At 35.3% G+C, this 26,020-nt stretch overlaps 1 protein-coding gene across 10 annotated transcripts in view; it reads left to right on the top strand.

Annotated features, from left to right (window-relative positions):
* Window positions 1–26,020, top strand: part of Epha5 (EPH receptor A5) — a 360,726-nt gene that overhangs the window by 32,601 nt on the left and 302,105 nt on the right. The window lies entirely within an intron of this gene.

The raw sequence follows: 26,020 nt of genomic DNA, 5'->3' as shown, positions 1-26,020 counted from the left end.
GGGATGAATCAACTCAATTCTGGACTGTGTCTGTAATTCACTGTCATTGTGGGCCTTCCTGAATCTCAGCTTTTCTATCTGTTAAGCTGGGTGGATAGTTTCTATATCATCTGCCTTGCAGTGTTATTCTGGGATAAAATAAGAGGATGTATTTAATGCACCACTGAACTCTAAACCACTAACCAAACAGGATGATGTCTGATCACAAAACTGCTTTTATGCTGCTTCTTCCGGATTTACAGGACTGAGAAAGCAGCATTTTGTGGTTAAAACAAAACAAACTACTGAGCCATGTATCTGGAAAAGTTAAGTTAATTCAGTTAAGTAGGTAGAATTTAAGACTGTACTTCAGCACCTCAGTATGGAACTCAACAGTCTTAATTCATTTTGAATACAATTAAATGGAGGGGAGGAGTTGAAAAATTGTACAGTTTTTTTCTATATCTAATCTTTAATTATAAACAAACAAAAACATGCAAACAAGCAAAACACAGACTGACTTCAGGCTTAATGATGTGAGTGGTTAATCACAGCTCTAAATTTCACTGCTTATTCGAGTAAAAATATTTTTTCTCCAGATCAGTCTTCTTTTATAAGATTTCATGTTGCGATTCCCAAACTTTGCTAGGCTCAAGCAGTCAGGAGGTGTCTCTAAAGCAGTAGTGATTCTATTAAATATCCTATTCATGGGGCTCTGGGGTAAGGAGAACTTGAGTACCATCAATCTTGGGAGAACCGCTATTGTTTTTCTACTATTATTTATATTTTTATCACATTTTATTTAAAAAGTTTTGTAAACTTCAGGCACATATGCTTTTTTTAGGTTAATAGATTTTATTTTTTAATGTTTGGTGAAAAATGAATAAAAAATACAGAGCAGCTCCTATATACCACCTCATCATACTCCTACCCTGTAACTAGTGGTATTAACATACTGCGGTGAATTTGTTATAATAATGAGCTAATATTGACATATTGTTATTAAGTAAATTCCATGGGTCACATTAGAGTTCACTATTTCTCTTGTACATTCGGTAGAATTGGGACAAAAACTACCATTTCAGGGTCATACAGAGCAGTTTCACTTCCTTAAGAGTCCTGTGTGTTCTACCTGTTCATTTCTTCAGTCCCTTCTTCACTCTCCCTTCTTTTTACTCTCTTCATACTTTTGCATTTTCCAGAATGTTGTATATTTGGAATCACGTGATATAGTCTTTTAAGATTGGAGTCTTTCAAAAAAGAAGATCGAATTCTTTCACAATGGCAATATGTAGTTAAGATTGCCCTGTCTTTTTGTGGCTTGATATTGCATTTATTTTGTCATAATTCCTCGTATTTTTAGAACCAAATATTTGGATTTTGAGATTAACTGTCTATACATTTAAAAATCCAGAGCTACAATTCCTAATTTCCCATGAAGTCTTAAATGGGTCACAGAAAATTCCAAGTCTAGATTTCAAAAACCAAATAAATATAACCTTAAAATATAAAAATATTTTAAGGTAAAATGTTGTGCTTTATATAAATTCCATTTCAGTTAACATTATGAAAGTATTTAATGTATATTAATAAACCTCATAGCAATTCATTTATCTTAGCTTTCTGAGTGATTCATTTGGTTGAATAACAGTAAACCTAACAAGCTCTCTCTGAAATAAATGCTTTCTCACTTAAGGCTGTCCTATCAAATTTTTTGTGTGTGTGTGCTGGGGATGGAACCCAGGGCCTCACGGATGCTAGGCAAGCAACCTTACCACTGAACTACATACCCAGGTCTTAAACTGTTAATCTTATATTCATCTCTTTCCCAGCCTATCTGTACACACCCTGAAGAAATACTTTGCTTCTTTCTAATTACATTGGAGTTATTTCAGTCACCTTCTGGAACATTAAATATTGATTCATCTATATAGTCTAAACATGGTTGTAAACATCATTGCTTCCTGGGAATTGTTGGCAAGTGTTTTCAAGGCTATTCTTATGAGAATAAAATTAATGGTTCTGATGTTTGTTTAGAACACATCATGCCATTACGTCTTAGAAATTCCGCCATTGCTCTTTTTTTCCATATGTAGTTGTTACCAATGATCACAGAATGCATCTGCCTCCACTGCTGTCATGGATCCAGCCTTTCCCTGAGGGTTTCATGTACTTCCTGGAGAGCACAATGGGGAACCTCCATGCTCCCGTGAGGATCACCTCTGAATTGTACCGCAAGATTTGCTTTTGTTTTGGGTATATTTTCTTCTCCCCATCAAATAAAGGGAATAAACATCTTTTTAAAATCTTAGAGGTATTAGGCTTATTTGTAATAATTTATTTAATGAAGATTTCAGAATATTGACTTAAATGATATTTGTTCTAATATGAGGGCAGGCTAAACTGTCCCTGCTGAGAGAGAAAAAAGAAAAAAGAGCCCTACAGGACACTTCTGACAAAACAGTTAATGAGTTAAGGCTCTTCTTTTTTTATTGTCATTTTGTTATAATTTCTGATTTCTTTGAGACATAGAACCTGTGTGCTTAGTTTTAAGCTTGGAACATAATTCAGGCTTAGGTTGCAAAAATGAACCGTGAATATACTGATAATGTCTTATGTGGGTTCTCTTGAATTAAAAATTTAAGCTGGATTTTCTATGCTGATATTCAGATTTTGGCAACAGTGTATGTGTGTGTGTGTGTGTGCGTGTGTGCGTGCATGTGTGTATTTGTGTAAAATATCATGTATTCAAATTTAAAGGCAGTGAATGGGGAGAAATATATGAACACTCCTACTCTCTTATATTTTGGTTATGATCATAGAGAGTTTTGCCAGAAACTTATTTTAGTTTTGTTTCCCAGTGAAAGAGAGCAAAGATAATGACAAGCACTAAGGCCCACACCAAGCGTGTAGAGGCTAATAAAGATTAAAGTACTGCTGAAGTGGATAAAAAAGACCACATTAGTAGATGTAGAATCACTCTTTATTTGGAAAATGATAGAAAAGGATTCTAAAGGGAATGGGTATTATAATATGTAATTCAAATGCCAGTATAAAGAAGAACATGCCTGATCTAAAGTAGCTTTATATTCACTATTTTTTAGAAAAACAAAAAGGAAACTCAGTCCATAAGGTAATGAAGATAAATAATTTACGGAATTCAATAGAGTCATTAAACATACACTGAAGTTTTGAAGACAGCAATTTTGCATTTAGATTCCCCACATGGAGACTTAGCAATTATGAAGACAGTTCTTTAAAAGATGTCCAGCTTTGCTTCTGCATGGGAGGCGAATGTATTTGGGTTTTGATGTAGGCAAATATCAGAATGAATTTGCAGTGGTCACAGTGTACTTCTACAGAGCAAAACTGAAATATACATGTGTGATTTGTTCATCAGTATTACTCTGATTATTTAAAGTCACTATAAAATATTGTATTTTTTTCTCTAGCACCTTGCAAAACACATTTCCCACACTATAGGGACACTGTAAATATAAGGTGAAAGTGAACTTTATCCACATTACCCTCCTATTAGTCCCTCTCCTTAACCCAGCTATGATAGGACAGCTAACCTATCCTTCCTTTAGGTCCCAATTCACATACTAATTCCTCAGAAAAGTGCTACTCAGGATGAATCTTTTCCTCCTGTTAGCAGACTGTGTTGTGAAATTTGTCTTCTTCCATCCAAACCTTTCTCTTTCTCCCCACAGATTCCACTCCCATCGCTTTCTAGCTTCATATCCAACCCTTAATTTTTCTGATTTTTTTTCTTTCTTCTGCTTATTCTGATTGACTTGTGTAACCAGAAGGGAGTAGAAATGTATACGAAGAGTTTCCGTCATTGTTAAAGAATTACGTACAACTTTTTGTTCTTTTGTTAGTGATATGAGGCACTTGTACAGAAATTTTCACCAAATGGCAATTTCCCAGGATAATCCCCACCTGTTTCACGTGGGGTATTAATAATTTCCTTTTTTGCCATTATCTAGTACTATTCATAGATATGTAGGTCTCTGTCTGACTATTTCTCTGCTAAATTATATAGTCTATACAAATCCTTCATCTTCTGAAAACTGCTCCGATTGATATTTGCATCATTTTCCAAATGTGAATACATATTTTTTTCCTCTCATTTTCTTGTTCATTAATGAAGATGTTAGATAAATCTAGCCTTGCTCAGGTCCCTTGGGCCCAATACCAGGTATTTTTCCAAGTGGTTTGATTGTTGTTTGTCATGATCCTTTTTTAGAAAAACAATCCTTCAGCTGTTTTCAATTCATGTGACAATGCTCCCATGCAAGTCAATTTGAATTAATTTTGCAAGCAAATGCCTTATGGTTCTGAGTACATAATCTCCCTCTCCCACAGAGAAAAAATATACCGTAATCATCCAGCATTCCTGTTGATTATTTCCATTAAAGGCAGCAGGGGAAGAGAGAATGTTCAAGACTCCTCTGGAGTTTGAAGCTTTTTGAGACTTTGGGTACTCACTGTCTTATTTTCTCTCCTTTTTCCCTTTAGGCTGTTCAGTGCTTGCAGTAATGCAGAAAATGATGGCCTAAACCTCTCAGCCTGGGATTTTGGTTCTTTGGAGCCTAGCTGCTCTCTCTTTGTGATCTTACATCCCATCACACTTTCACCTAAATGAACTGATTTCTCTGTACTTATCTGCCAAAAGGATTCATATAAATTTTTACCTCTAGTGTTTTGCACAAATATCTTGAAATATTCCTTATTTTGCTTCCATTCAGCATGTCGTAGTGCAAATCATTTTCAGGGCCCAGCTCAAGTTATACAACATGAAACCTTTGATTATCACCCAGAAGGGTGACTTCTTTCTAGGCTGAAGTAATGTATCGAACACAACAAAAACTAAATATTTGTAGTGCTATTTACTGTATGTATGAATATATTGTGAGCGGCTCTAATCCAAAGATCTTTGTGTCATTACCTCTAGCACATTGCCCTATGCCTCCAATGCAAATCCACATTACCTATACCTATTACTGGCTGATATGCACTTAGGTGTCTAATTTTTGGGCAGTAGTGATTGTACCCCAAAAGCTGCACATTTTTTTGCTAAAAATGCAAGAGTGAAAAATGTCAAAATTTAAATTTAGGAATTTCTGTTTTCTTGGTGTCATGCAAGGCTGAGCTAATAATTATTTAGTTACACAACTTATTATACCAAAAGCTATTATTTACTAATTGCTAAGGGTATGTTGGTAAATGGGAAGCAGTTCTCCTCATCTATTAAAATAAATAAGTTCTGACTGACGTCCCTGAGAGTTTGAAAACTGTGCGATTTGCAAAATATACACACAACATGGGATACTTTACCATTAAGTTTTGATCGAAATTGCTAATTTATCTGCTTTCTATGAGGCAGTATATATACAGTTAACAAGAAGACATTGAGTTAACATCATGAATATTTAAAACCTGGCTCCATCCCTTAGCACCTGTTATCTAGCAAATTAATTAATCTCTGTTTCTCCATTTCTTCATCTACAGCTTCTGAATAGTACTACCTACTACACAGGATTGCTATAAATGCTATATTAAGATGAGATGCTCTTGCAGTGTTTAGCATAATGCCTGGGCCACGTTAAGCACTCAAGGAGTGATATTGCATCTCTTCTTGAATTCTGTTCTTATAAATTATTTTTTTGTATTTTTTCCACCAAAGAGAAAGGCAGTGACTTCCTTGATATTTTTGAGGTTATTCTATTTTGTCTATTAACACACCAGCTTCAAGATTTTTGAATTATATTTTAGTTAAAATTTAAAGTCAGGAAAATGTATTTATTAGTTAAATAAATCATCTAGATATTTTATTGTTAAAGACTCGAGTGGCTTTTCCAGAAGTTACCCTGGCACTTCACTTGATAGTACATTTATCAAGTTTCTTAAAGCAATTGTTTCTTACTGATGAATAATTCTGTTTCACAAATTGAAAAAGGCATGCATACTAATTGCAGCAACAAGGGAAAATTTACAACAAAGGAAAAGATTATCAAATGCAAACTAAAAATAAAGTTTGTAGATGCTTTAATGGTAACTTACCCAAAACTTTGAAAACTTACTACTCTTTAAAAAGCATTTTGTACCCTGACTTAATACAGAGGTACAATGATGGACACATTTATCCAAAATAAGCTTGATCTTTAAAAAAATTTCAGTGTTGTTCTATTTTGATTCTTAAAATTTCAGGGTATGAGGGAAGTATTTCATTTAAGAGTTATAAAAATAAAATAACATACTTAGAAGTTTTCAAGAGGTGTTCTAACTGTAAATTTTCTACTAAGTACAGCTGGGTTATTTATTGTCAAGTTTCAATTGATTGTAACAACTGACTTCAGCTATGTTACGAGTATGAAAGAGAACTACTATTGAATCAGAGAAGCCAAGGGCAATTGAATTCTTAAGGACCAGGAGGCGACTGCTGCTGACCATGATTTTTCTTCATTCTTTACTCTGCTGACTAGATTTCTTTGCTTCACTTCGCATGTAGCTTCTCTACAATTCCAAGTTTGACTTTCTGTATTTTTTTTTCACTTAGTTTATTGGTACATTTTAGGTATACCATACAATTACATTCATCATTGGGATCTTGTGCCTTTACATGATGTATCTTAGTTCTTATTTTTTCCCCATTCCCCTGCCCTCCCTTCACCCTCTCCACCTTTCCTTATTTACAAAGACTTTGTTTCCATGTTTTTCCTTTTCTCATATTTTTTCTTTTCTCTTCTTTCCTTTCCCCTTCCCCTCCCATTTCCCCTATTCCTTTAAAATTTTCTTCCTATTTCACTATATCAGTTATACATTTTGATTGTTATTTACACTTTTAATTTTTCACACCCGAGAAACTATTCAGTATTTCACTTAAGAGTATGGCCTCAATATGCATACATTTGCCTATAAATGTCTCTAGTTTGTCGTTCTTTATGGCTGAGTAGTACTCCATTTTATGAAAAACAAAACAAAACAAAACACTTCTTCTTTATCCAGTCTCCAGTTGATGGGCAATTGGACTGTTTCCAAGTTTTACCTCTTACAAACTGTGCTGCTATAAACATGGGTGCGCATATATCACTGTGTTATGATTCTTTTGGAAAGATACCCAGTAGAGGAATAGCTGAGTCAAATGGGACTTCCAGTCCTAGTTGTTTGAGGTATCTCCATACTGATTTCCACAGTGGTTGCACCAATCTGCACTCCCACCAACAGAGAAGAAGGGTTCCTTTCTCCCCATAACCCCGTCAGCACTTGTTATTGGTTGATTTCATGATAGCAGCCATTCTTTCTGGGGTAAGGAGGAATCTCAGCATTGTTTTCATTTGCATCACTTGAATGACCAGTGATGTTGAACATTTTTTCATATGTTTATTTGCTGCTTTTATTTCTTTGTCTGAGAAATGTCTGTTCATTTCAGATGCCCATTTTTGAATTGGGTTTTTATATTTGGGGGGGATCTGTTTTTTTTTGAGTTCTTTATATATTCTAATAGACCTTTGTCTGAGGAACAGCTGGTAAAATTTTTTTCCCACATTGTAGGTTGTCTCTTAGCTCTATTGGTGGTTTCTCTTGCAGTGCAGAAGCTTTTTTTTTTTTGGTACCAGGGATCAAACTCAGGTCCTTGTGTTTACAAAGCAGGCGCCGGAACCACTGAGCTAAATTCCCGGCCCTGCAGAAGCTTTTTAATAAGATGAGATCCCAGTTGTTGATTCTTTGTGCTAGCTCCCATGTTACTGAGAATTTGTTCATAAAGTCCTTTCCTATGCCAGTGTCTTGGAGAGTTCTACCTAACTTGTCTTCTAGGAAGTTTAGCGTTTCTGTTTTAATATTTAGATCTTTAATCCACTTCGATTTTAGTTTAGTGCATGGTGAAAGATAGGGGTCTAGTTTTAATATTTGGCAAGGTGAAATCCAGTCTTTCCAGCACCATTTATTAAATAGGCTATCTTTCCTCCAAGGAGGATGGGTGGCTCCTTCATCAAAGATGAGGTAGCTGAGTATGTCTGGAGGTGTTTCTGAATCTTCTAATGTATTCCACTGATCCTTGGTTCTGTTTCTTTGCCAGTACCCTGCTGTTTTTATCACAGTGGCTTTGTAGTATAGTTTCAAGTTGGGTATTGTGGTACCCCCTGCCATGACTCTGTTGCCTAGAATTGCTTTTGCTATTCTAGGTCTCTTCTGGTTCCATATGAACTTTTGGATTGTTTTCTCTAGTTCTGTGAAATATGCTGTTGGGATTTCAATCAGGATTGCATTGAATCTGTATAGCACTTTTGGAAGTGTGGCCATTTTCACTATATTGGTTCTTCCTACCCAACATCGGGATGTCTTTCCATTCTCTTATGTCCCCTTTGATCTCTTTTTTTCAGAGTGCTGTACTTTTCAGTGTAGAGATCTTTTGCTTCCTTCGTTAGATTGATTCCTAAATATTTTATTGTTTTGGATGCTATTGTGAAAGGGATTGTTTTCCTAATTTCTCTTTCAATGAGTCTGGTATTTGTGCACAAGAAGGCTATTGATTTTTGAGAGTTGACCTTGTATCCAGATACTCTACTGAATCTGCAAATAAGTCTAGAAGTCTTCTGGTGGAATTTTTTGGGTCTTCTATGTAGAGTATCATATCGTCAGCAGATAATGACATTTTTAACTTCTTCCATTCCTATCTTTGTTCCTTTTATTTCTTTCTCTTATCTAATTGCTATGGCTAATGTTTCCAAATCTATATTGAACAGGAGTGGTGATAGTGGACATCCTTGTCTTGTTCCTGACTTTAGCATGAAGGTTTTCAGTTTTTGACCATTTAGTATGATGTTGGCTGTTGGATTTTCATGCATAGCCTTTATAAAGTTGAGATAAAGACCATCTATTCCAATTTTCTGCAGGGTTTTTTTAAAATCATGAATGGGTGTTGAATTTTATTGAATGCTTTTTCTGCATCTATTGAGATGATCATATGGTTTTTGTCCTTTACTCTGTTGATATAGTGTATTACATTTATTGATTTACATATGTTGAACCATCCTTGCATCCCTGGGATTAATCCAACTTGGTCAGGGTGTATGATCTTCTCAATGACCATCTGTATTTTGTTTGCCAGTACCTTATTGAAGATTTTTGCATCTTTGTTCATTAGGGAGATTGGCCTATAGTTCTCTTTTTTGGTTGGGTCCTTCCCTGGTTTTGGAATCAAAGTAATACTTGCTTCGAGGAATGAATTTGAAAGGATTGCTTTCCTTTCAATTTCATTGAAAAGTTTAAAGAGTAGTGGCAATAGTTCTTCTCTAAATGTATTATAGAATTCAGGAGTGAAGCCATCAAGACCTGAGCTTTTCTCTGTTGGTAGATTTTTAATTATTTTTTCAATTTCACTGGTTGTAATTTGGGTGTTTAGAATTTTTCTATCTTCTTCATTCAACTTTGGTAATTCATATGTATCTGGAAATCTGTCCATTTCTTCTGTGTTTTCCCTTTTATTAGAGTACAGGTTCTTGAAGTATGTATTGATGATCCTCTGGCTTTCTGCTGGATCTGTTGTGACTTCACTTTTTTCATTAGTAATTGCATGTGTTTGAGCTTTTTCTTTCCTTTTTTTATGAGGTTGGCTAATGGTTTATCAATTTTATTTATTCTTTCAAAAAATCAACTCTTCTATTTGTTGATTTTTTTTGTATCATTCTCTTAGTCTCCATTGCATTGATTTCTGCTCTGATCTTCATAATTTCATCCCTTGTATGAGCTTTGGGTTTGTCTAGCTCTTCTTCTTCTAGGAGCTTAAGATTCAGCATTAGATTGCTTATTTGAGCTCACTCTGTTTTCTTAGTGTGGGCATTCACTGCTATGAATATCTTCATAGAACTGCTTTCATTGTGCCCCATAGATTCCTATTTGTTGTATTGGCATTATCATTTAATTGTAGCAACTGTCTAATTTCTTCTGTAGTTTCCTGTGTGACCCATTGGTTGTTCAAGAGAGTGTTATTCAATTTCCATGTGTTTGTGAAGTTCTTGTGGTTTCTTACGCTATTGATCTCCAGTTTAATTGCACTATGGTCTGATAATATACACAGGATAACTTCAATTCTTTTGCATGTACCTAAAGCTTGGTTAGAGGCTTGGTTCAGTTCTAGTATTTCATTGTTGATTTTTTGTCAAGATGATCTGTCTATTTGTGACAGTGGGCTATTGAGGTCCCCTACTACAATTGTATTAGTGCTTATTTGGTTTTTCATGTCCCCTAATACTTGTTTTGTATAGTTGGGTGCATTAGTGTTTGATGCATATATATTTATGATTTTCATCTCTTCCTCTTGGAGTCTTCCCTTTCCAAGGACGTAGTGACCTTCTTTGTCTCTCTTAATTAGCTTTGGTTTGAAATTTACTTTGTCTGCAAATAAGATAGCTACTTCTGCTGTTTTTTGGTTCCTGTTGCATGGAGAACTGTTTTTCATCCTTTTACTTTCAGTCTATGAGTTTCTTTTTGAACTAGGTGTGTTTCTTGTATAGCTTGTTTGTTTCTTGTATAACTTGTATGTTTCTTGTATAGCATCAGCATATTGTTGGATTTTGCTTCTTAAACCATTCTGCCTGTGTATTTCTTTTGATTCATGAATTTAAGCCATTAACATTGATTGTTATGACTGATATGTATTGACTAATCATTGTCATGTTATTTTCCTGTTGTTGGTTCATTTTTATTTTTCTCCTTCTCTCTTTAATTTCTTGCCTTGCTTGATGAATTTGCTCTGTTGGACCTCATGAAGTTGTGACCTTTGTTGTGTTTTTTTAGGATATTGTTTAGAATTGTTTGGAGTGCTAGTTTGGTATTCATGAAGTTTCTCAGGTGTTCTTTGTCATGGAAGTATCTTATTTCCCCATCAATTTTGAAAGATAGTTTTGCAGGATACATCATTCTAGGTTGGAGGTTGTTTTCTTTTAGGGCTTAAAATACCTCACTCCAGGCTCTCCTTTACTTGAGGGTTTGTGTTGAAAAGTCTGCTGTGATTTTGATTGGCTTTCCTTTGCATGTGATTTGTTTCTTTTCTCTTACTGCTTGTAGTATTTTGTTCTTCTGTTGAGTTTCTGGGATCTTGATTATTATATGCCTAGGTGTAGATTTTTTTTGGTCATGGCTAGTTGGAGTCCTATATGCCTCACTTATCTGTACATCAAATTCTTTTGCTCTGTTTGGGAGTATTCTGTCATTAATTTTGTGAACTATTTTTTAATGTCATTTGTACTTTCTCCTGCTTTTTCATGGACTCCTGTCAGTCATATTATTCTTCTTTGCATCATCTGGGAGCTGTTGAATTGATTTCTCATGGTGCCTCACTATTTTTAAGAGATCTCTCTTTTTATGGTCACTGACCACCATCCTGTCTTCTATATCTGATATTTCTGTCTTCAGATTGCTTCAGTCTGCTGTGTATGATTTCAGTAGAGGTTTTAATCTCCGGGATATCTGTTCAAATCTGTTTCATGTATTTCATTTCTTTCCTATGTTGTACATTCATGGTTTCCATCGTGGTCCTGAACTCATCTATTTTTTTTTTTAATCTGTTCTCTTCTAGAGTCTCTATCATGTCTTTCATTCTGCTCACCGTTTCTCTAGTTATCTGGGAGATTATTTCTGTTTTGAATTTTTCTAGAGCTTCATTCATCTGTTTTCTTATGTCCTGTGCTATCAGTTCAGGGTGTCCAGGTGGTTGATTATCAGACTTTCCCACCTGGTTTCCCCCAGAATTTGCCTTTGGTGGGCTGGATGTCTGGGTTTGTGCCTGCTTAAATGTCTCGTCATTTCTATTTTTGTTGTTGGAACTGGCCTTGGTTTAATTCCTTGGTTGATACTTCTATATTGCTTATTGTAAGTATCTTTGTTGCTTGTATTTAGAACCCTTACAGAATGATTGCTTCTCAGGTGTGTCTTCCAGGTCTAGTTGGTCTTTAGGTTTTGAGTCTCTAATGACTCTGAAGCTGTCTCATTTTCATTATATCAGGAAGGACAATTGATTCCAAATGAGACAATCAGCAATACAATGGCATCAAGCACAGCTTAGGAAATAGCAATTTGTCATAGTTACTAATCCATCACCTTTAGCTGTGTGAATTAAATCAAAATTGTGGACCAGCCCAAAATATGTTTATAGTGAATGAACTCTTCAATATAGCAACTTTACCCTTCAGGATGGGGACTTAGAAGCAGTTGGGGAAGGAGGGATAGATAGGTAGAAGGATAGGGAAGGGTTAGTAGTGAGGCCAGAGGAGAAAGGAAGATCATACAAACTCTGGGAATCCGTTGAAGACGAGGAAAAGACAGAATGAAATAATAGAGACAAGAACAGAACAACCTAACGGCAATAGGGAGTCTAGAAAGTGAATTTACTTTCCTTTAAGACTAATGACAATCGAAAGAAGGAAAAAAGAGAAGAAAAGATAAAGAAAGAAGAAATCTGATTTAGGGTCAGAACAGGACCAAAAAGGGAGACAAAGAACAATGTGGGAGAGTGAGAGAGTGAGAGAGAGAAAGAAAAAAATGAAAAAGAAGAAAGAGAACAAAGAGAAAAATTTAAAAAGAGTAGAAAAAAATAAAAATTAAAAATAAGAGAAAAAATAATAATTTTGAGAATAACAAAGAAAGAATAAAAATGAAGGGCCTCATTCAGGGTATGTCTCTGCTGTCACAATAGACAATGTGGACAGCAGTGTGCAGATATAAGTCAATTAATCTCAGTAAGCCAGTAGCAGACCCATGAAATTCAGGCTGATTTTTGGCTGCATGTCCCAAGTTGATTTCCCTGCCCTCCTGAAGGGTTGAATTCTGCAAGGTTCTGCTGCAGGTTCCAGGTGCCCTTCCCCTTAAGATAGTAGAGGTTCGAGGTTCTCTCTCTCTTTTTTTTTTTTTTTTGGTACCAGGGATCGAACTCAGGTCCTTGTGCTTGCGCAGCAGGAGGCAAAACCACTGAGCTAAATCCCCATCCCTCAGATAGTCTAGGTTCTGATGGGAGGTGATGGTCCCTCCAACTTACCAAGTACAGTGGTCTGCTGTGCCTTTATTGCAGAGATTCTCTTCCCTTTTCTAGTGGGCTTCAATTTTCATCAAGAGGTCTGAGAGAGGCCCTCTTTCTGTTATTCACTTGTGCTCTATCTTCTGGAACTCAGGACAATGGTCTTTATGGCTCCCTGTGCCTCTGCAATGTGGAACCAGGTACCAGTGCAGCCAGGAGGCCAGAGGCGGCGGAGGGGCAGCCCCAGCTCCCCCAGGCTGAAATCCTCACCTGTCCTCTCCCTCCAAGTCTCTCACATTTCCAAAAACTCTTTCTGTAATTGACTTTCTGTATTTAAGAGGCCTGCTCACAATAACTGTGAATGTTCCCAGTTTCACACAGAAAGATGATGGTGGTTCCAGCTGGTATATCTGCCCAATACTGGTTCAGAGGACTCTGGTTGGGTCCTGGGAGAAGGTGGAATCATACACAGTAAATATTACTGAGATGATTCGTGTGTATCTCTGCTTTAAGGAGAGCAGATTTAGAAAAAAGAAAGCATCTGGGCTTCCACCCAATTACTGTCTTTTAGGAATTTTGATGAGGAAGCATTTCCCTAAGTATGAAGTTGTTTTCTCATGAAAATTTGACTTAGTTACAAAAATAGTTACAGATGTGCAAATTTTCAATGAAATGAGTTGTTACAGTGTATAATTTTCACCATGTCCTAGAAGCCTGATTTATGTAATACAGACAAATGTTACTCAGCCTTCAGTGATTTTATTTGGTTGACCTAATTGGTTTATTTAAAATCTTAGTGGTAAAAATTGACCCATTATTTTTTTATTTTATGCTTTGCAAAATTCACTAATTGTATGTCTTTTACTTATCATTCTTTTCATAACACAGGTACCTCTATTCCTGCATTCTACTTTGATTGCAAAATGATCTTATACTCCTGTCTCTATTCAGTTTTTATGAGTAGGCATAAAACTAATAACACCCTATTAGCTCTTTGTTTCCTTAGAGCTTGAGAAAATCACCTTTGTGGTTGCTGACTTGGTTCTGCAAGTCCCTATGCTGCATCTGAAGTCTCTTGGTTAGAATCAAGTTATAGATAGACAAATACAGAAACAAAAGAGGCAGTCCGAACCTTTACTGTCTGTGTACACTGTTTTTCTTATGTGAAATTTCTTTACATGTTTTCAACACTCTCATCGTGTTATTGTAAATATTTAGCCACAGAGTTTAGGAATCTATATTCATTGAGTAAATGCATTATTTTTTAGGGAATCTATTCTAACTCAACTTTATTTCCTAATATTTGGTGTAGGACACAGATAATGGAAATGATATACATATGACTTCATGAATGTTTGGCTTAATCCTTTGTATACTCCTGTCTATATTATATACATCAGTACCGGGCAACTGACAAGGCTATTGCAGAAGTTTTATCTTAAGCAGAGTGTCATAGCATAGTTGGATATGCATGGACTTTCATTGATTATAACATGCAAATATGTGATAAGCCAGTGAATCACTGACTCCACTGTGATTACAAATTATTCATATAATGCAAGATTATTCAATTTCTCTCAAAAATCTTCCCAGTCCACACCATTAGAGACATAACCATGAGGATAATTCTGAAAGACTTCATTAAGCACACATCTATGGCTGTTTTCTTTGACACCAGATTGAATAATGAAATTTTAAAGATTATTTACAGTAGTGACAGCATACTGCATTTATCTCTGGTTGTATATTTTTAAATATATAGATTATGTTTAATGTGATCAAAATTACATATATAATTTTAATGCTAAGACCAGGGAACTTAATGTAGTTCCAAAATGAGATGTTACAATGTTTTAACCTGAAAGGTTAAAGGCAGCTGTCATGTCCTTACTGCGCATAGTGTTTTCTAATCGGCCAGTCACCAGCGATTTTCATGGTACCATTATCCATTACTGAATGGAAGTTCATTCTTGATATCTATGTATATGGTATTGTCCTTTGAAAGCAGAAATGAAGAAAGGTGAAGTTTCATACCTACAATTAGTGAAAGACCAAAATCAAGCTGCTTTTATGCAGCCTCCCCACATCAGATGGAAGATTTATGACATAACTGAAAATCATAAATGAATTACAAAAGTTCATAATTAGGATTTTTCTAGTTTTAGACACATATGACCAAAATGCACCAATTTATTTGAAAGGCTTTTTAAAGAAAGAATTCAGGTAGTGTAAAACTATGAATGCCACACCTCAAAAACAGAAGCAGGAACCAGCAAACAATGTGTTGATATTGCTTTAAACTTGTTAGTTATTTTAAACTTTAATTATCCTATTAAAAAGATAGTTGTTAATGATTTTAAGGTTCCTTTTAAGCCAGAATTTATGCTTTAACTGCTTTGACTGTGATGTGAAATCTGACATGATCAATTATAGTATTTACAAAAGCAACACTAGAAGTAACACATAGTTGGAAGGAAGAAATCATATGTGTGGTTCTGAGGGGGTGTTAAAATTAGAGAATTGAGAGGTTCATTTGGTGGAGTTTGTGAATTCGGGTATTGAATTTCTAATTTCTATTTTCCTAAAGGAGTTATTAATGTGGTCAGATACAGAAAAGGCAATGTTAACAAGAGAGATTTTTCTGCTGTTCAAACTACACATTCCATCAAGTGGTAATGCATTTACTAAACAAGACAAACATTTAGTACACAAGTAATTGAAGAGGGCTAAATTTCTGAGTTGATGCTCAGTACCACTAATATTTTCACTACACAGTGTCTGAAACAGGGATTAAGTATAATAAGTCAGAGGGTTTTACTCTAAGTAAGTTTGAAAAATATTAAATTAAATGGAATTAAACAAGTTTCTCTACCCACTGTATTATATCAAGCCTCTACTGTACTAAAGAGCATGAAGATTCTTTCACATTATTTGGTTAGGGAACATTTTACCCAGCTTCATGAGAAATATTCAGTAGAATACATCTTACAAAACATGTTAATTTAAACAACTTGTTCACCATGTAAAACTTATTTGAATACAGTGATAGGAAAATAGGAATAAAAGTATTTATTAAATTTTCATTTTAATGTATACAGAAGAGCACTGTACCTAGATTCACTTTTGGACTCATGTGGAGGGAAATTTTTGTCTTAGACAGCATCATAACAACTAGCTATCTTGCCACTGGGAATTGTAGCCTATATATAGTTTCTTGTCTTTTGAATGGGCCAGGCCAGGCTTGCTCCACATTTTTATTACAGAGACAAAGAGTGACCTAGACATGAAAACTATGGTTGGAGTAGATTTCAGATCTACCTTTTTCAAGGAGGTCAATAAAATGAATTTCCTTTTAATTTATATAAATGAGAAATAATTTATTAATTTTGTACTCTAATTAAACATCTCTGTTATCTTTCATCTATAGCTCCATGGTAGGACAGAGATTCTAGCTATTAAAATTATTTTTTGCTGTATGTACTGCATCACATACAGGCAGGGGATTTTCTAAATACCACTTTGATTAGGAATAACATGTGTTGCATATAACCTTTATATCATATCTTTGAGCTTCCTTTCTTGATATATTTGTGGATTCATTTGTTCATTCATTCATCCAAGCAGTAATTAAAACTTAAACCATGTACTAGAATTTTATTGCAACAGATACTTATCGACTTTTAAAAAATACAAGTCCTAAGACTGAAGATTATATCGTCATACAATTAAATACATAAAGCAGTGCAAGTTTTGTAAAGATATATAATAAAATGTACTTTAAATTGTAGTAACATTTAACTAGTTGATCAAAATAATAAAATAGTTAATAGTGATATTTTGTATGGACTCTAACAAAAAATATCAGTTCTTAAATGTTAGGCTTGATTGCAATATTTGCTAAACCTCAAAAGTTTAAAGTATTTTGTTATTGCAATAAATTAATATGTATATTTTCTTCCTTTATTGACAGTAATAAATTTAAATATCAAGCCATGTTTTACATGGCATCCTTTGGCAAATGTAAAATTGTTACTCAAAGTGTGCCTTAACTCTAAATAATGAAATGCATTATTTAAATAAATAGTAAAATGACTACTAAGAAACATGCAAAGATACTGGGACCTGGAACTTGGTTGTATCAGTTGAATGATAGTAAAATACATTTTAATTTTTTTTTTTGGTTACCAGAGATCGAACTCGGGACCTTGCCCTTGAGAGGCAAATGGCAGAACCACTGAGCTAAATCCTCAGCCCTGTTAATTTATTTTTAACTGTAAAATGAATCAACTGTTATTATATACAGCGATACCTCAGTTCATGAACCCAATTCTCTCCACCACTCTGGTGGGCAAACCAAACTGGACAAGAACTGAATCAAATGTCCCTGTAAGGTCAACATTGAATCTAACCATTGAATTTGATTTGGTTCTCATCCAACTTAGTTTGTGACCAGAATTGTGGAAGCAATCAAATTCATGAGCCCAGGTACCATTGTAATGGCAATTTTATCCACAGTGACAAGGAAATTTTTAAGGATAGCCTATTTTTACAATGACTTCCTTTTCTGGATTAGGTCAATTAATGTCAGTTACTAAATCTTTCTAGAGAAGTGAATGTTGACTTACCTCATAGGAGACAGAGGACAAAAATATTAAGCACTGTTTAAATATTTGATATCTTAATATTCTTCAGTATGGCAGTTTACCTGTTATATTATAAAAGTAATGATGCTTGGATCTGCAAATGAAAAGAGGTGTATATGTACACCTCTTTATAGATGTGTTTTTCTGTATATTTATGGGAAAACTAAATTATTCTTTATATTTTCTATGATAAACAGTTTCAGGAAAAAGAACAGATCCCTGGGGCATAGTAATTCTCATCACATGGTGTGATAGTTAATTGTGATGTCAATTTGAATAAGGATCACCTAGCTGATTGGTTTAGCACAGTTCTGGATGTGTCTGGGTGATTATTATACTGCGGAGGGAAGATTCACTCTGGGTGTGGGTAGCATCTACCAATAGGCTTGTAGCCTGGATGGAATAAAAAAGAAATGAAGTGGGAAGTCTCACTTCTGCTTCTTCAGAGGAGCTCCAGTTTTCACTGTCACCTTTGGATATCTGTCTTCAGGCTGCCTGCTTGGACTTTTCAGATTCTCATAGCATTCTTCAGTGTTCCAAAGCAGCAAACCCTTTAGGGCCAGGGATTTAGCTCAGTGGTTCCAGCACCTGCCTGGCAAGCGCAAGGTCCTCAGTTCAATCCCCGGTACCAAGAGGGGGGGAAAAAGAGGAAGACAGCCCTTTGGTCTCCCAAAACAGACTTGTACTAGCCTCTACAATAAGCTCCAGGCCTTTGAATTTTGAGTGCTTCCTCTGGCACTCCAGCACATAGATGGCCCTTCTGCATTTTTTGACCCTCACTTTTCAGCTCTCCATTGTAAGCCTACCTTGTAAATCCATATGCAGTATAGATTACAGTACAGTACAATATACAGTATCCATATATAGTAATACCTCGGTTCACAAACAATTCGGTTCTCAAACAAAAGTGACAAAATTTTGCTTCCATTCACAAACTCCACATTGGATAATAGATAGAACCACGGCCATCTTTCCCACACAAACACAAATGCTACCATTTTCCTCAAAATCACAACACAAATTAAGTTTGTGAACTGAGGTACCAGTATGTGTGTGTGTGTGTGCGCGTGTACACGTGCACAGTGTTATAGACAATGCACATGTATCAACTCGTTTAGAATAGGGTTTTTTGTTGTGAGGAAAAGAAAAGTTTATTCCAGTGAACAGGGATGAAAATCAGGGAGATTTTATCCATTAGCTTGGAAAAGTCAAATTTATTACAGCTGTATGTGGATGGGCTGACATTGGGAGACAGAAATAGCAGCTAACTGGGAAGGGAATTAGACTTATATAGGTTTTGAAGGGGCTAAGAAATCTGGGGTGAAATTTTCATGATTTAGTCAAAGGATAGTCTGCATAGGTGTGTAGACAGTCACTGGACTTCTTGGCACCAGGAGGATTGTATACTTTGCTTTGATTCCATTTGTCCTATTTGTTGAGAAGCTGCTTTGTAAACAGGGGAGGAGTGGAGGGGTTGAAGGGAGGGCAGGGGAATGGGGAAAAATAAGAACCAAGATATATCATGTAAAGGTGCAAATTTCCAATGATGAATGTCATCATATTGTATACCTAAAATGTACCAATACACTTAATGAATAAAAAAATGAAATGATACTGCAAAAACTGATATCTTCTACTATTTTGGGCCAGAACACACCAGGACCACTACACTAATGCAATGTTAATATCGCATGTATTTCAAAGTGAAAGCTATTCCTAAAAATATTATTGAACCAATATCAATAAGCCATGTAATTAAAACTGCTTTTTAATCCTAAAGTTAAAAAAAAAAAAGAAGAGAGCCCCAGGGAACTCTTCGAGAAGGCCTTCTTAGGGAATTGATTACTTAGGATTCAGTTCAGCATGCTGTGTCATTCAGGTGATCTGAGGCCTCTACAGCCCCTGGCAAGTTGCAGGAGGGCTTGGCTCCAACTTCTGCTTCTGGCAGACCTTGGCATCATCCACATTGTATTGGTTTTACCTGCAAACAGACTGACAGGTTATGGAGTCAGGGGAGCTTCCACTCAGATTTCAGAAGACCTGGGAGTCCAGGTAGTGTGTTCAGGGGTTGGAGGGCAGTACATGAAGCTGGGAGAGTGAAGCTGAAAGTGCACTGGAAACCCTGGGGTACTGGAAAAACCAGGCACATGGACTCTCTGAGGAAAGCCACAAGGAGTGAGCAAATCTGGCTTAAGAGAAAGGCCTTGCAGGCTGCAAACACTGGCAGTGTGGCGGGGTGGGACCACCCAAACCCTTCAACGTTCATATCTCAGCACAGTTTTCCCAGGCTGCTGGAAATGGAACCACAGGATTTAATGTTTACCCCACTGGATTTTGGTCTTGGTTTGGTCCCATTGCTTTCTATCCCATTTCTTCTTTTTAAAATAGGAATGTATATCCTGTGCCATTGTGTGTTGGAGGTCTTTAACTTTTTTTTTCATTTTTACACTTTTTCAGTTTTTAAGGCAAACAACTATTTGCCTTAAATCTCTGAGAATTTGGACTTTTACTTTTCAGCAATGCTGAAACTGTTAGCACTTTGGCAGCTCTTAGAAATGGACTAAAATACATTTTGCATAAAGGGACGCACATTGAACCTTTTGAGGGCCAGGGGTGGAATGTTATGAGTTATAACCAGATATACTTCCAAAGCTTCATGTGCTCCTAAGTTGGGCCTCTGTGAGGTGCTTTTATTATAGGGTTGTGATATTCATCAGAGGATTAGTCCATTGATTAGTTTAAAACTAAATGTTGGCAGGTAAAGCTTGGTTGGAGGAGGTGGGTAACTGGGACTGTGGCCTGGAAGGGTGTAGTTTTCTCTTTTCTCTCTTGGTCTCTCACCCTTTCTCTCTACTACCTGACTGTCATGCCATAAGTGAGACTCTTTTGCCACACCCCTCTTCCATGCTACCCTGCTTTGGAGCCAGCCAACTATAGACTGAACCCTTTATAAACTGTGAGCCAAAATAAACCTTTCCTCCCATAAGTTGTAGATGTCGGGCATTGTGTTCCAGTGACATAAAAGGAACAGACACGTGACATTCTATTATTGTATTCTATCTCTGTTTTCAATAGATTTTTCTCAATGTGGCTTTATTGTTTCTTTCACATTCAATACATTGTGCACTATAAAATTTAATGTATTTTATTATAAGAGATAACTTTAAATCTATTTCCTTAATTAACTAATTCTTAAATATTAGTACTACAACAAAAATAATGATCTATAACAAATACAGAAATCTCAGGTGGTCATTTCATCTATGTCAATACTTTTTTAATGTCCATTTTGTTTATTGAATTTGAAGTTCTTTTACTTTTGATGTTATTGTCAATAGTTGGTGATCTTAAGGTTATCTGCCTTGAGATGTATTAAAATATTGAGAGACATAGCAATGGGATTTATTGTGTCACAATTTCAAAGGAAAATAAACTCTGTAATGACTGTACATTTTTAAAAGACAGTTTGGTGTTTAACGACCTGCTCCTGTACGTGGCAGCATCTGTCAGTGTGTGGCAACCACAGTCTGTGGTGAATTTGTGCAGCACTAACATGCAGAATCACAGATAATCTCAAGTACATACACATAAAAGTGTTGAATTTTTGTTGCGAAGTGTCATTGAAGTTGCTTTTATATTAAAATTAATTCAATAAAAACAATTCAATTTCTTAAATTATTTTATGTCCTTTGAATTAACTTTCCCTGAAACAAAGCAGTTCTTTGCACAAATCTCTAAATCAAGAAATCTTGATTTTTTAATACCAGTTCTGTTTTCTGATCTACAATCATAATTGGCAATAATGGAATATGAGGTTACTTATTAAATGATGGATTTTTACCTTTACTTTTTCGCCCATTCTTCTCACTGGTTACTGAACGTACAAAAATATGCATGATTACCACTTTTGAATGTTTTGAATAGAATTTCATAATTTTGTTTAAAAACTTAGATTTTGGTTATTAACTATGATATTTGCCATATTAGTGGCAGGTACGATGGTATACACATGCTGTCTTGTTATATTTCTTGAGTCATTTATTTCCAAGAATAAGACACAAATTTTGTATCATTTATATTCTTCCATGTGATTTCATCAAGAAACTTTACCATACTCTTCTCTTGCACTCATTCATAATAAATAGAACCTGTTACCATTATATCATGAGACAAAAATTTCCATTCAGAGAGCCATAAAGTTACTAACTAACATTTTCATGTCTTAGTCTCCATGAAGTGACAGATCTGAATATTACTAGAATTCCAAAACCCTGGAACTTCCTGCTTCATATAAAGTTATGAGTGATTTTTATATTTTCTTTATAACAATTTTCACTTTATTATGTTTTCACTATTTAGTGTTTCATATTATTAAAAGCTGAGGCTAGTTAAATTTATCAAAGCATATTTGAGTGAGAAAATGATTCCACAGTGGGTCAGGATTGCATAACAAAAATGTTTTAGAATCTCCCTGTCCCTCAGTGTACAGATTCTAATGATGGTATAGAGAAAAGAAAGTGACATACAGAAATAACCTTATAGCCTGGTGAGCATTTTCTTATCAGTCACATTTTGGCAGCTTTCAACCTCTAATTGGCTGGTGATTCAGGTATTGTATTTGACGAAGTCTTAGTTGCTTTGTTACAGGAGTAAAGTCTTCTGTGAGGTACAGTTTACTTACACATCAAGCTAGGGTACGCTTCATGTGTAAGAGGACTTTTGGGACCAAATTTAGTACAGAGAACTCTTTAAGACAAATGTACTTTGGGTCCTCATCATGATAGCATGTTAAGTACATTTGAGAAGAATGCAGTTATATTTTCTTGTTCCCTGTTGTATCTCCATGGCAGAGTAGGTCATCTACATAATTGCTGAATGAAAAAAAACAAATGAATATAAAATTGATATTGGAAGGGAAATTTTTTCTGGTTCATAAGGATATGGGGTTCAAGTCCCTGAAATGTTTGTAAAAGTGCTATGACAATTAGGAATTTTCTGTTGGAACTTTCAATGTGACTCTCATAAACAAATGTTATTTTTATATTGTACATGTTAATAGGGTTTGTGAGAGTTGTGGTCTGGGAACTCTCTCTTAATGTTTTTTGAGGGAAACGATTTCTAAATAGATATTTACATGATACATGAGAATACTGCATTTCCATGAGCTAAATGAACTGAACTCTTGTTATATAAAGCAATTGATAAAATTTGTTATATTTATCAACTATTATTACTCTGTTAAATTTAAATATTAAAACTGTAGAGCCAAGGACAAAAACCATATGATCATCTCAATAGATGAAGAAAAAGCATTTGACAAAATCCAACATGCATTTATGATAAAAACCCTACAAAAAATTGGAATAGAGGGTCTCTACCTCAATCTGATAAAAGCCATCTATGCAAAACCAACAGTCAATATCATACTAAATGGTCAAAAACTGACATCCTTCACACTAAAATCAGGAACAAGACAAGGATGTCCACTATAACCACTCCTATTCAATATAGTTTGGAAACATTAGGTACACCAGTTAGACAAGAGAAAGAAATAAAAGGAATAAAGATAGGAAACAAGTCAAATTGTCATTATTTGCAGATGACATGATACTCTGTATAGAAAACCCCTAAGAACTCCACCAAAAGTCTTCTAGACTTAATAACCAAATTCAGTAAAGTTGCAGGATACAAGATGAACTCACAAAAATCAATAGCTTTTCTCTACATGAACAACAGACACACTGAGAGGGAAATAGGGCAAACAATTCCTTTCACAATAGCATCCAAAAAACTGAAATACCTAGGAATCAACCTAACAAAAGAAATCAAAGACCTCTTCTCTGAAAACTATAGCACTCTGAAAAGAGAGATTGAAGAGGATATCAGAAAATGGAAAGACATCCCTTGCTCCTGAGTAGGAAGAATCAACATAGTGAAAATGGCCATACTTCCAAAACTGCTATATAGATTCAATGCAATCCCAATTGAAATTCCAGCAGCATACTTCATGGACCTTGAGAAAACAATCCAAAAATTCATTTGGAACAAGAAGAGACCCAGAATAGCAAAAGCAATTCTAGGCAACACAGTCATGGCAGGGGCTATCACAATCCCTAACTTTTAACTATACTACAAAGCTACTATGATAAAAACAGCATGGTGAGAGCACCCAATCCTAATGGGAGGGGAAGGGGAAAGGAAAGAAGGTAAAGGAAAAATTATGAGAAAAGAAAAAAATGGAAACAAAGTCTGTGTAAATAGGGAAGGGTGGGGGGTCAAGGGTGTACAGATAATGAGAAAAAAATAAGAACCAAGATACATCATGTACAGGTACAAGCACCCAATGATAAATGTAAACATATTGTATACCTAAAATGTACCAATAAAGGAGTTTAAGCAAAAAAAAAAAAAAAAAAAAAAAAAACCCAAAAAACAAAAAACAGCATGGTACTGGCAAAGAAAGAGACCTTACCTGAGGACCAGTGGAACAGATTAGAAGATGCAGAGACAACTCCAGACACACTCAGCCATCTCATCTTCAACAAAGGAGCCAAACACCCTCACTGGAGGAAAGATAGCCTCTTTTTTAAATAGTGCTGGAAAAATTGGATTTCAACTTGCTAAAGATTAAAATTAGACCTATATCTCTCACTATGCACTAAACTAAAATCAAAATGGATTAAAGATCTAAATATTAAAACAGAAACACTGAACCAGCTGGAACAGAGATTAGGTAGAACTCTTGAAGTCACTGATGTCGGAAAACATTTTATGAACCAAACCTCAGGTGCCTGTGAACTAGCAAAATCAACAAGTGTGATGTCTTCCTATTAAAAAGCTTCTGCACAGCAAGAGAAACCACTAACAGTGTGAAGAGACAACCCACAATGTGGGAAAAAATTTTCACCTGGTGTTCCTCAGACTCTATTATCTAGAATCTATAAAGAACTTAAAAAAAAAATCAGATCTCCCAAATTTAAAGATGCAATCCAAAAATGGGCATCTGAAATGAACAGACATTTCTCAGACAAAGAAGTAGAAATAGCAAATAACCATGAAAACATGTTCAACCTCAGTGGTCATTGGAGAGATCCAAATGAACACAATGCTGAGATTCCACCTCACCCCAGAAAGAATGGCTGCTATCATGAAATCAACCAATAACAAATGCTGCTGGGGCTGTGGGAAAGAGGAACTCTGCTCCACTGCTGGTGGGAGTGTATACTGGTGCTACCACTGTGGAAATCGGTATGGAGATACCTCAAAGAACTAGGACTGGAAGTCCCATTTGACCCAGCTATTCCCTTGCTGTATATCTTCCCCAAAGAATTAAAAGAATCCTACCACAGTGATATATGTGCACCCATGTTCATAGCAGCACAATTTGTAATAGCTAAAACTTGGAAGCAGCCCAGTTGCCCATCAAGTGGAGGCTGGATAAAGAAGATGTGATTTTTTTGTTAATAAAATGGAGTATTACTCAGACATAAAAATGAGAAATTGGAGACATTTATAGCTAAATGGATGCACATTGAGGCAATACTCTTAAGTGAAATAAATATGTGTGTATTTACACACATATAAATACTGAAGTTTCTCTAGTGTGAGAAACTGAAAGTGTAAATAAGGACTAAAAGTTATACTGGATAAAATGAAATAGAAAGGAAAGGGGCAAAAGGAAGGGGAAGTGGGAGGGGTAGAGCAAAGGAAAGAAGGGAATGGAATCATTTTGAGAAAATGAAAAAATGGAAACAAAGTTTTTGTAAATAGGGAGGGATGGAGGAGTTGAAAGGAGGACAGGGGAAGGGGGAAAAAATAAGAACCAAGAGAGATTATGTAAAAGTGCAAATTTCTAATGATGAATGTAACTGTATTGTATGCCTAAAATGTACCAATGAAAGTAATAAAAATACTGTACTCCATTTGGTCATTCTCAGCCTTGTAGAAATTCTACATGACATGGCATCTACTCTGCTCTTATTAATAATTAAAATTACATAAGCTTGAATTATAACTAATTTACAGTTTACCTCAGAAGATAAATCAAAACTGTCCTGGGAGGCATTATGTATTCCTCTTTTTTTTTTCCTACCACAGTCAAGAAACAAACTGGTAACAAGAATCACTTAGAATTATAGAGGAGTTGTACTATTTATAAACCAGTTCGTTTGAAAATTAAGCCCAACACTCCATGAATCAAAACCCATAAACTGCCATGTTATAGTTATCATTTCCTAAAAAAGGGACTTCTATCATGAAAGTAAGTATATAATCCAAAAATGAAGAGTAATACATTAAGTTGAAGACATTTTATTTTATGAAATATTTTATATATTATTCTCATTTCCTTAAGAATTGATGAAGACTTTGACATGGT

Source organism: Heterocephalus glaber, unplaced genomic scaffold (assembly GCF_053883595.1).
Source record: "Heterocephalus glaber isolate CG9 unplaced genomic scaffold, H.glaber_assembly_v1.0 deba00001509, whole genome shotgun sequence".
NCBI classification, from domain to species: Eukaryota; Metazoa; Chordata; class Mammalia; order Rodentia; family Bathyergidae; genus Heterocephalus; species Heterocephalus glaber.
The sequence above is the reverse complement of the archived record's forward strand: the minus strand, read 5'-3'. Positions and strand labels throughout refer to the sequence as shown.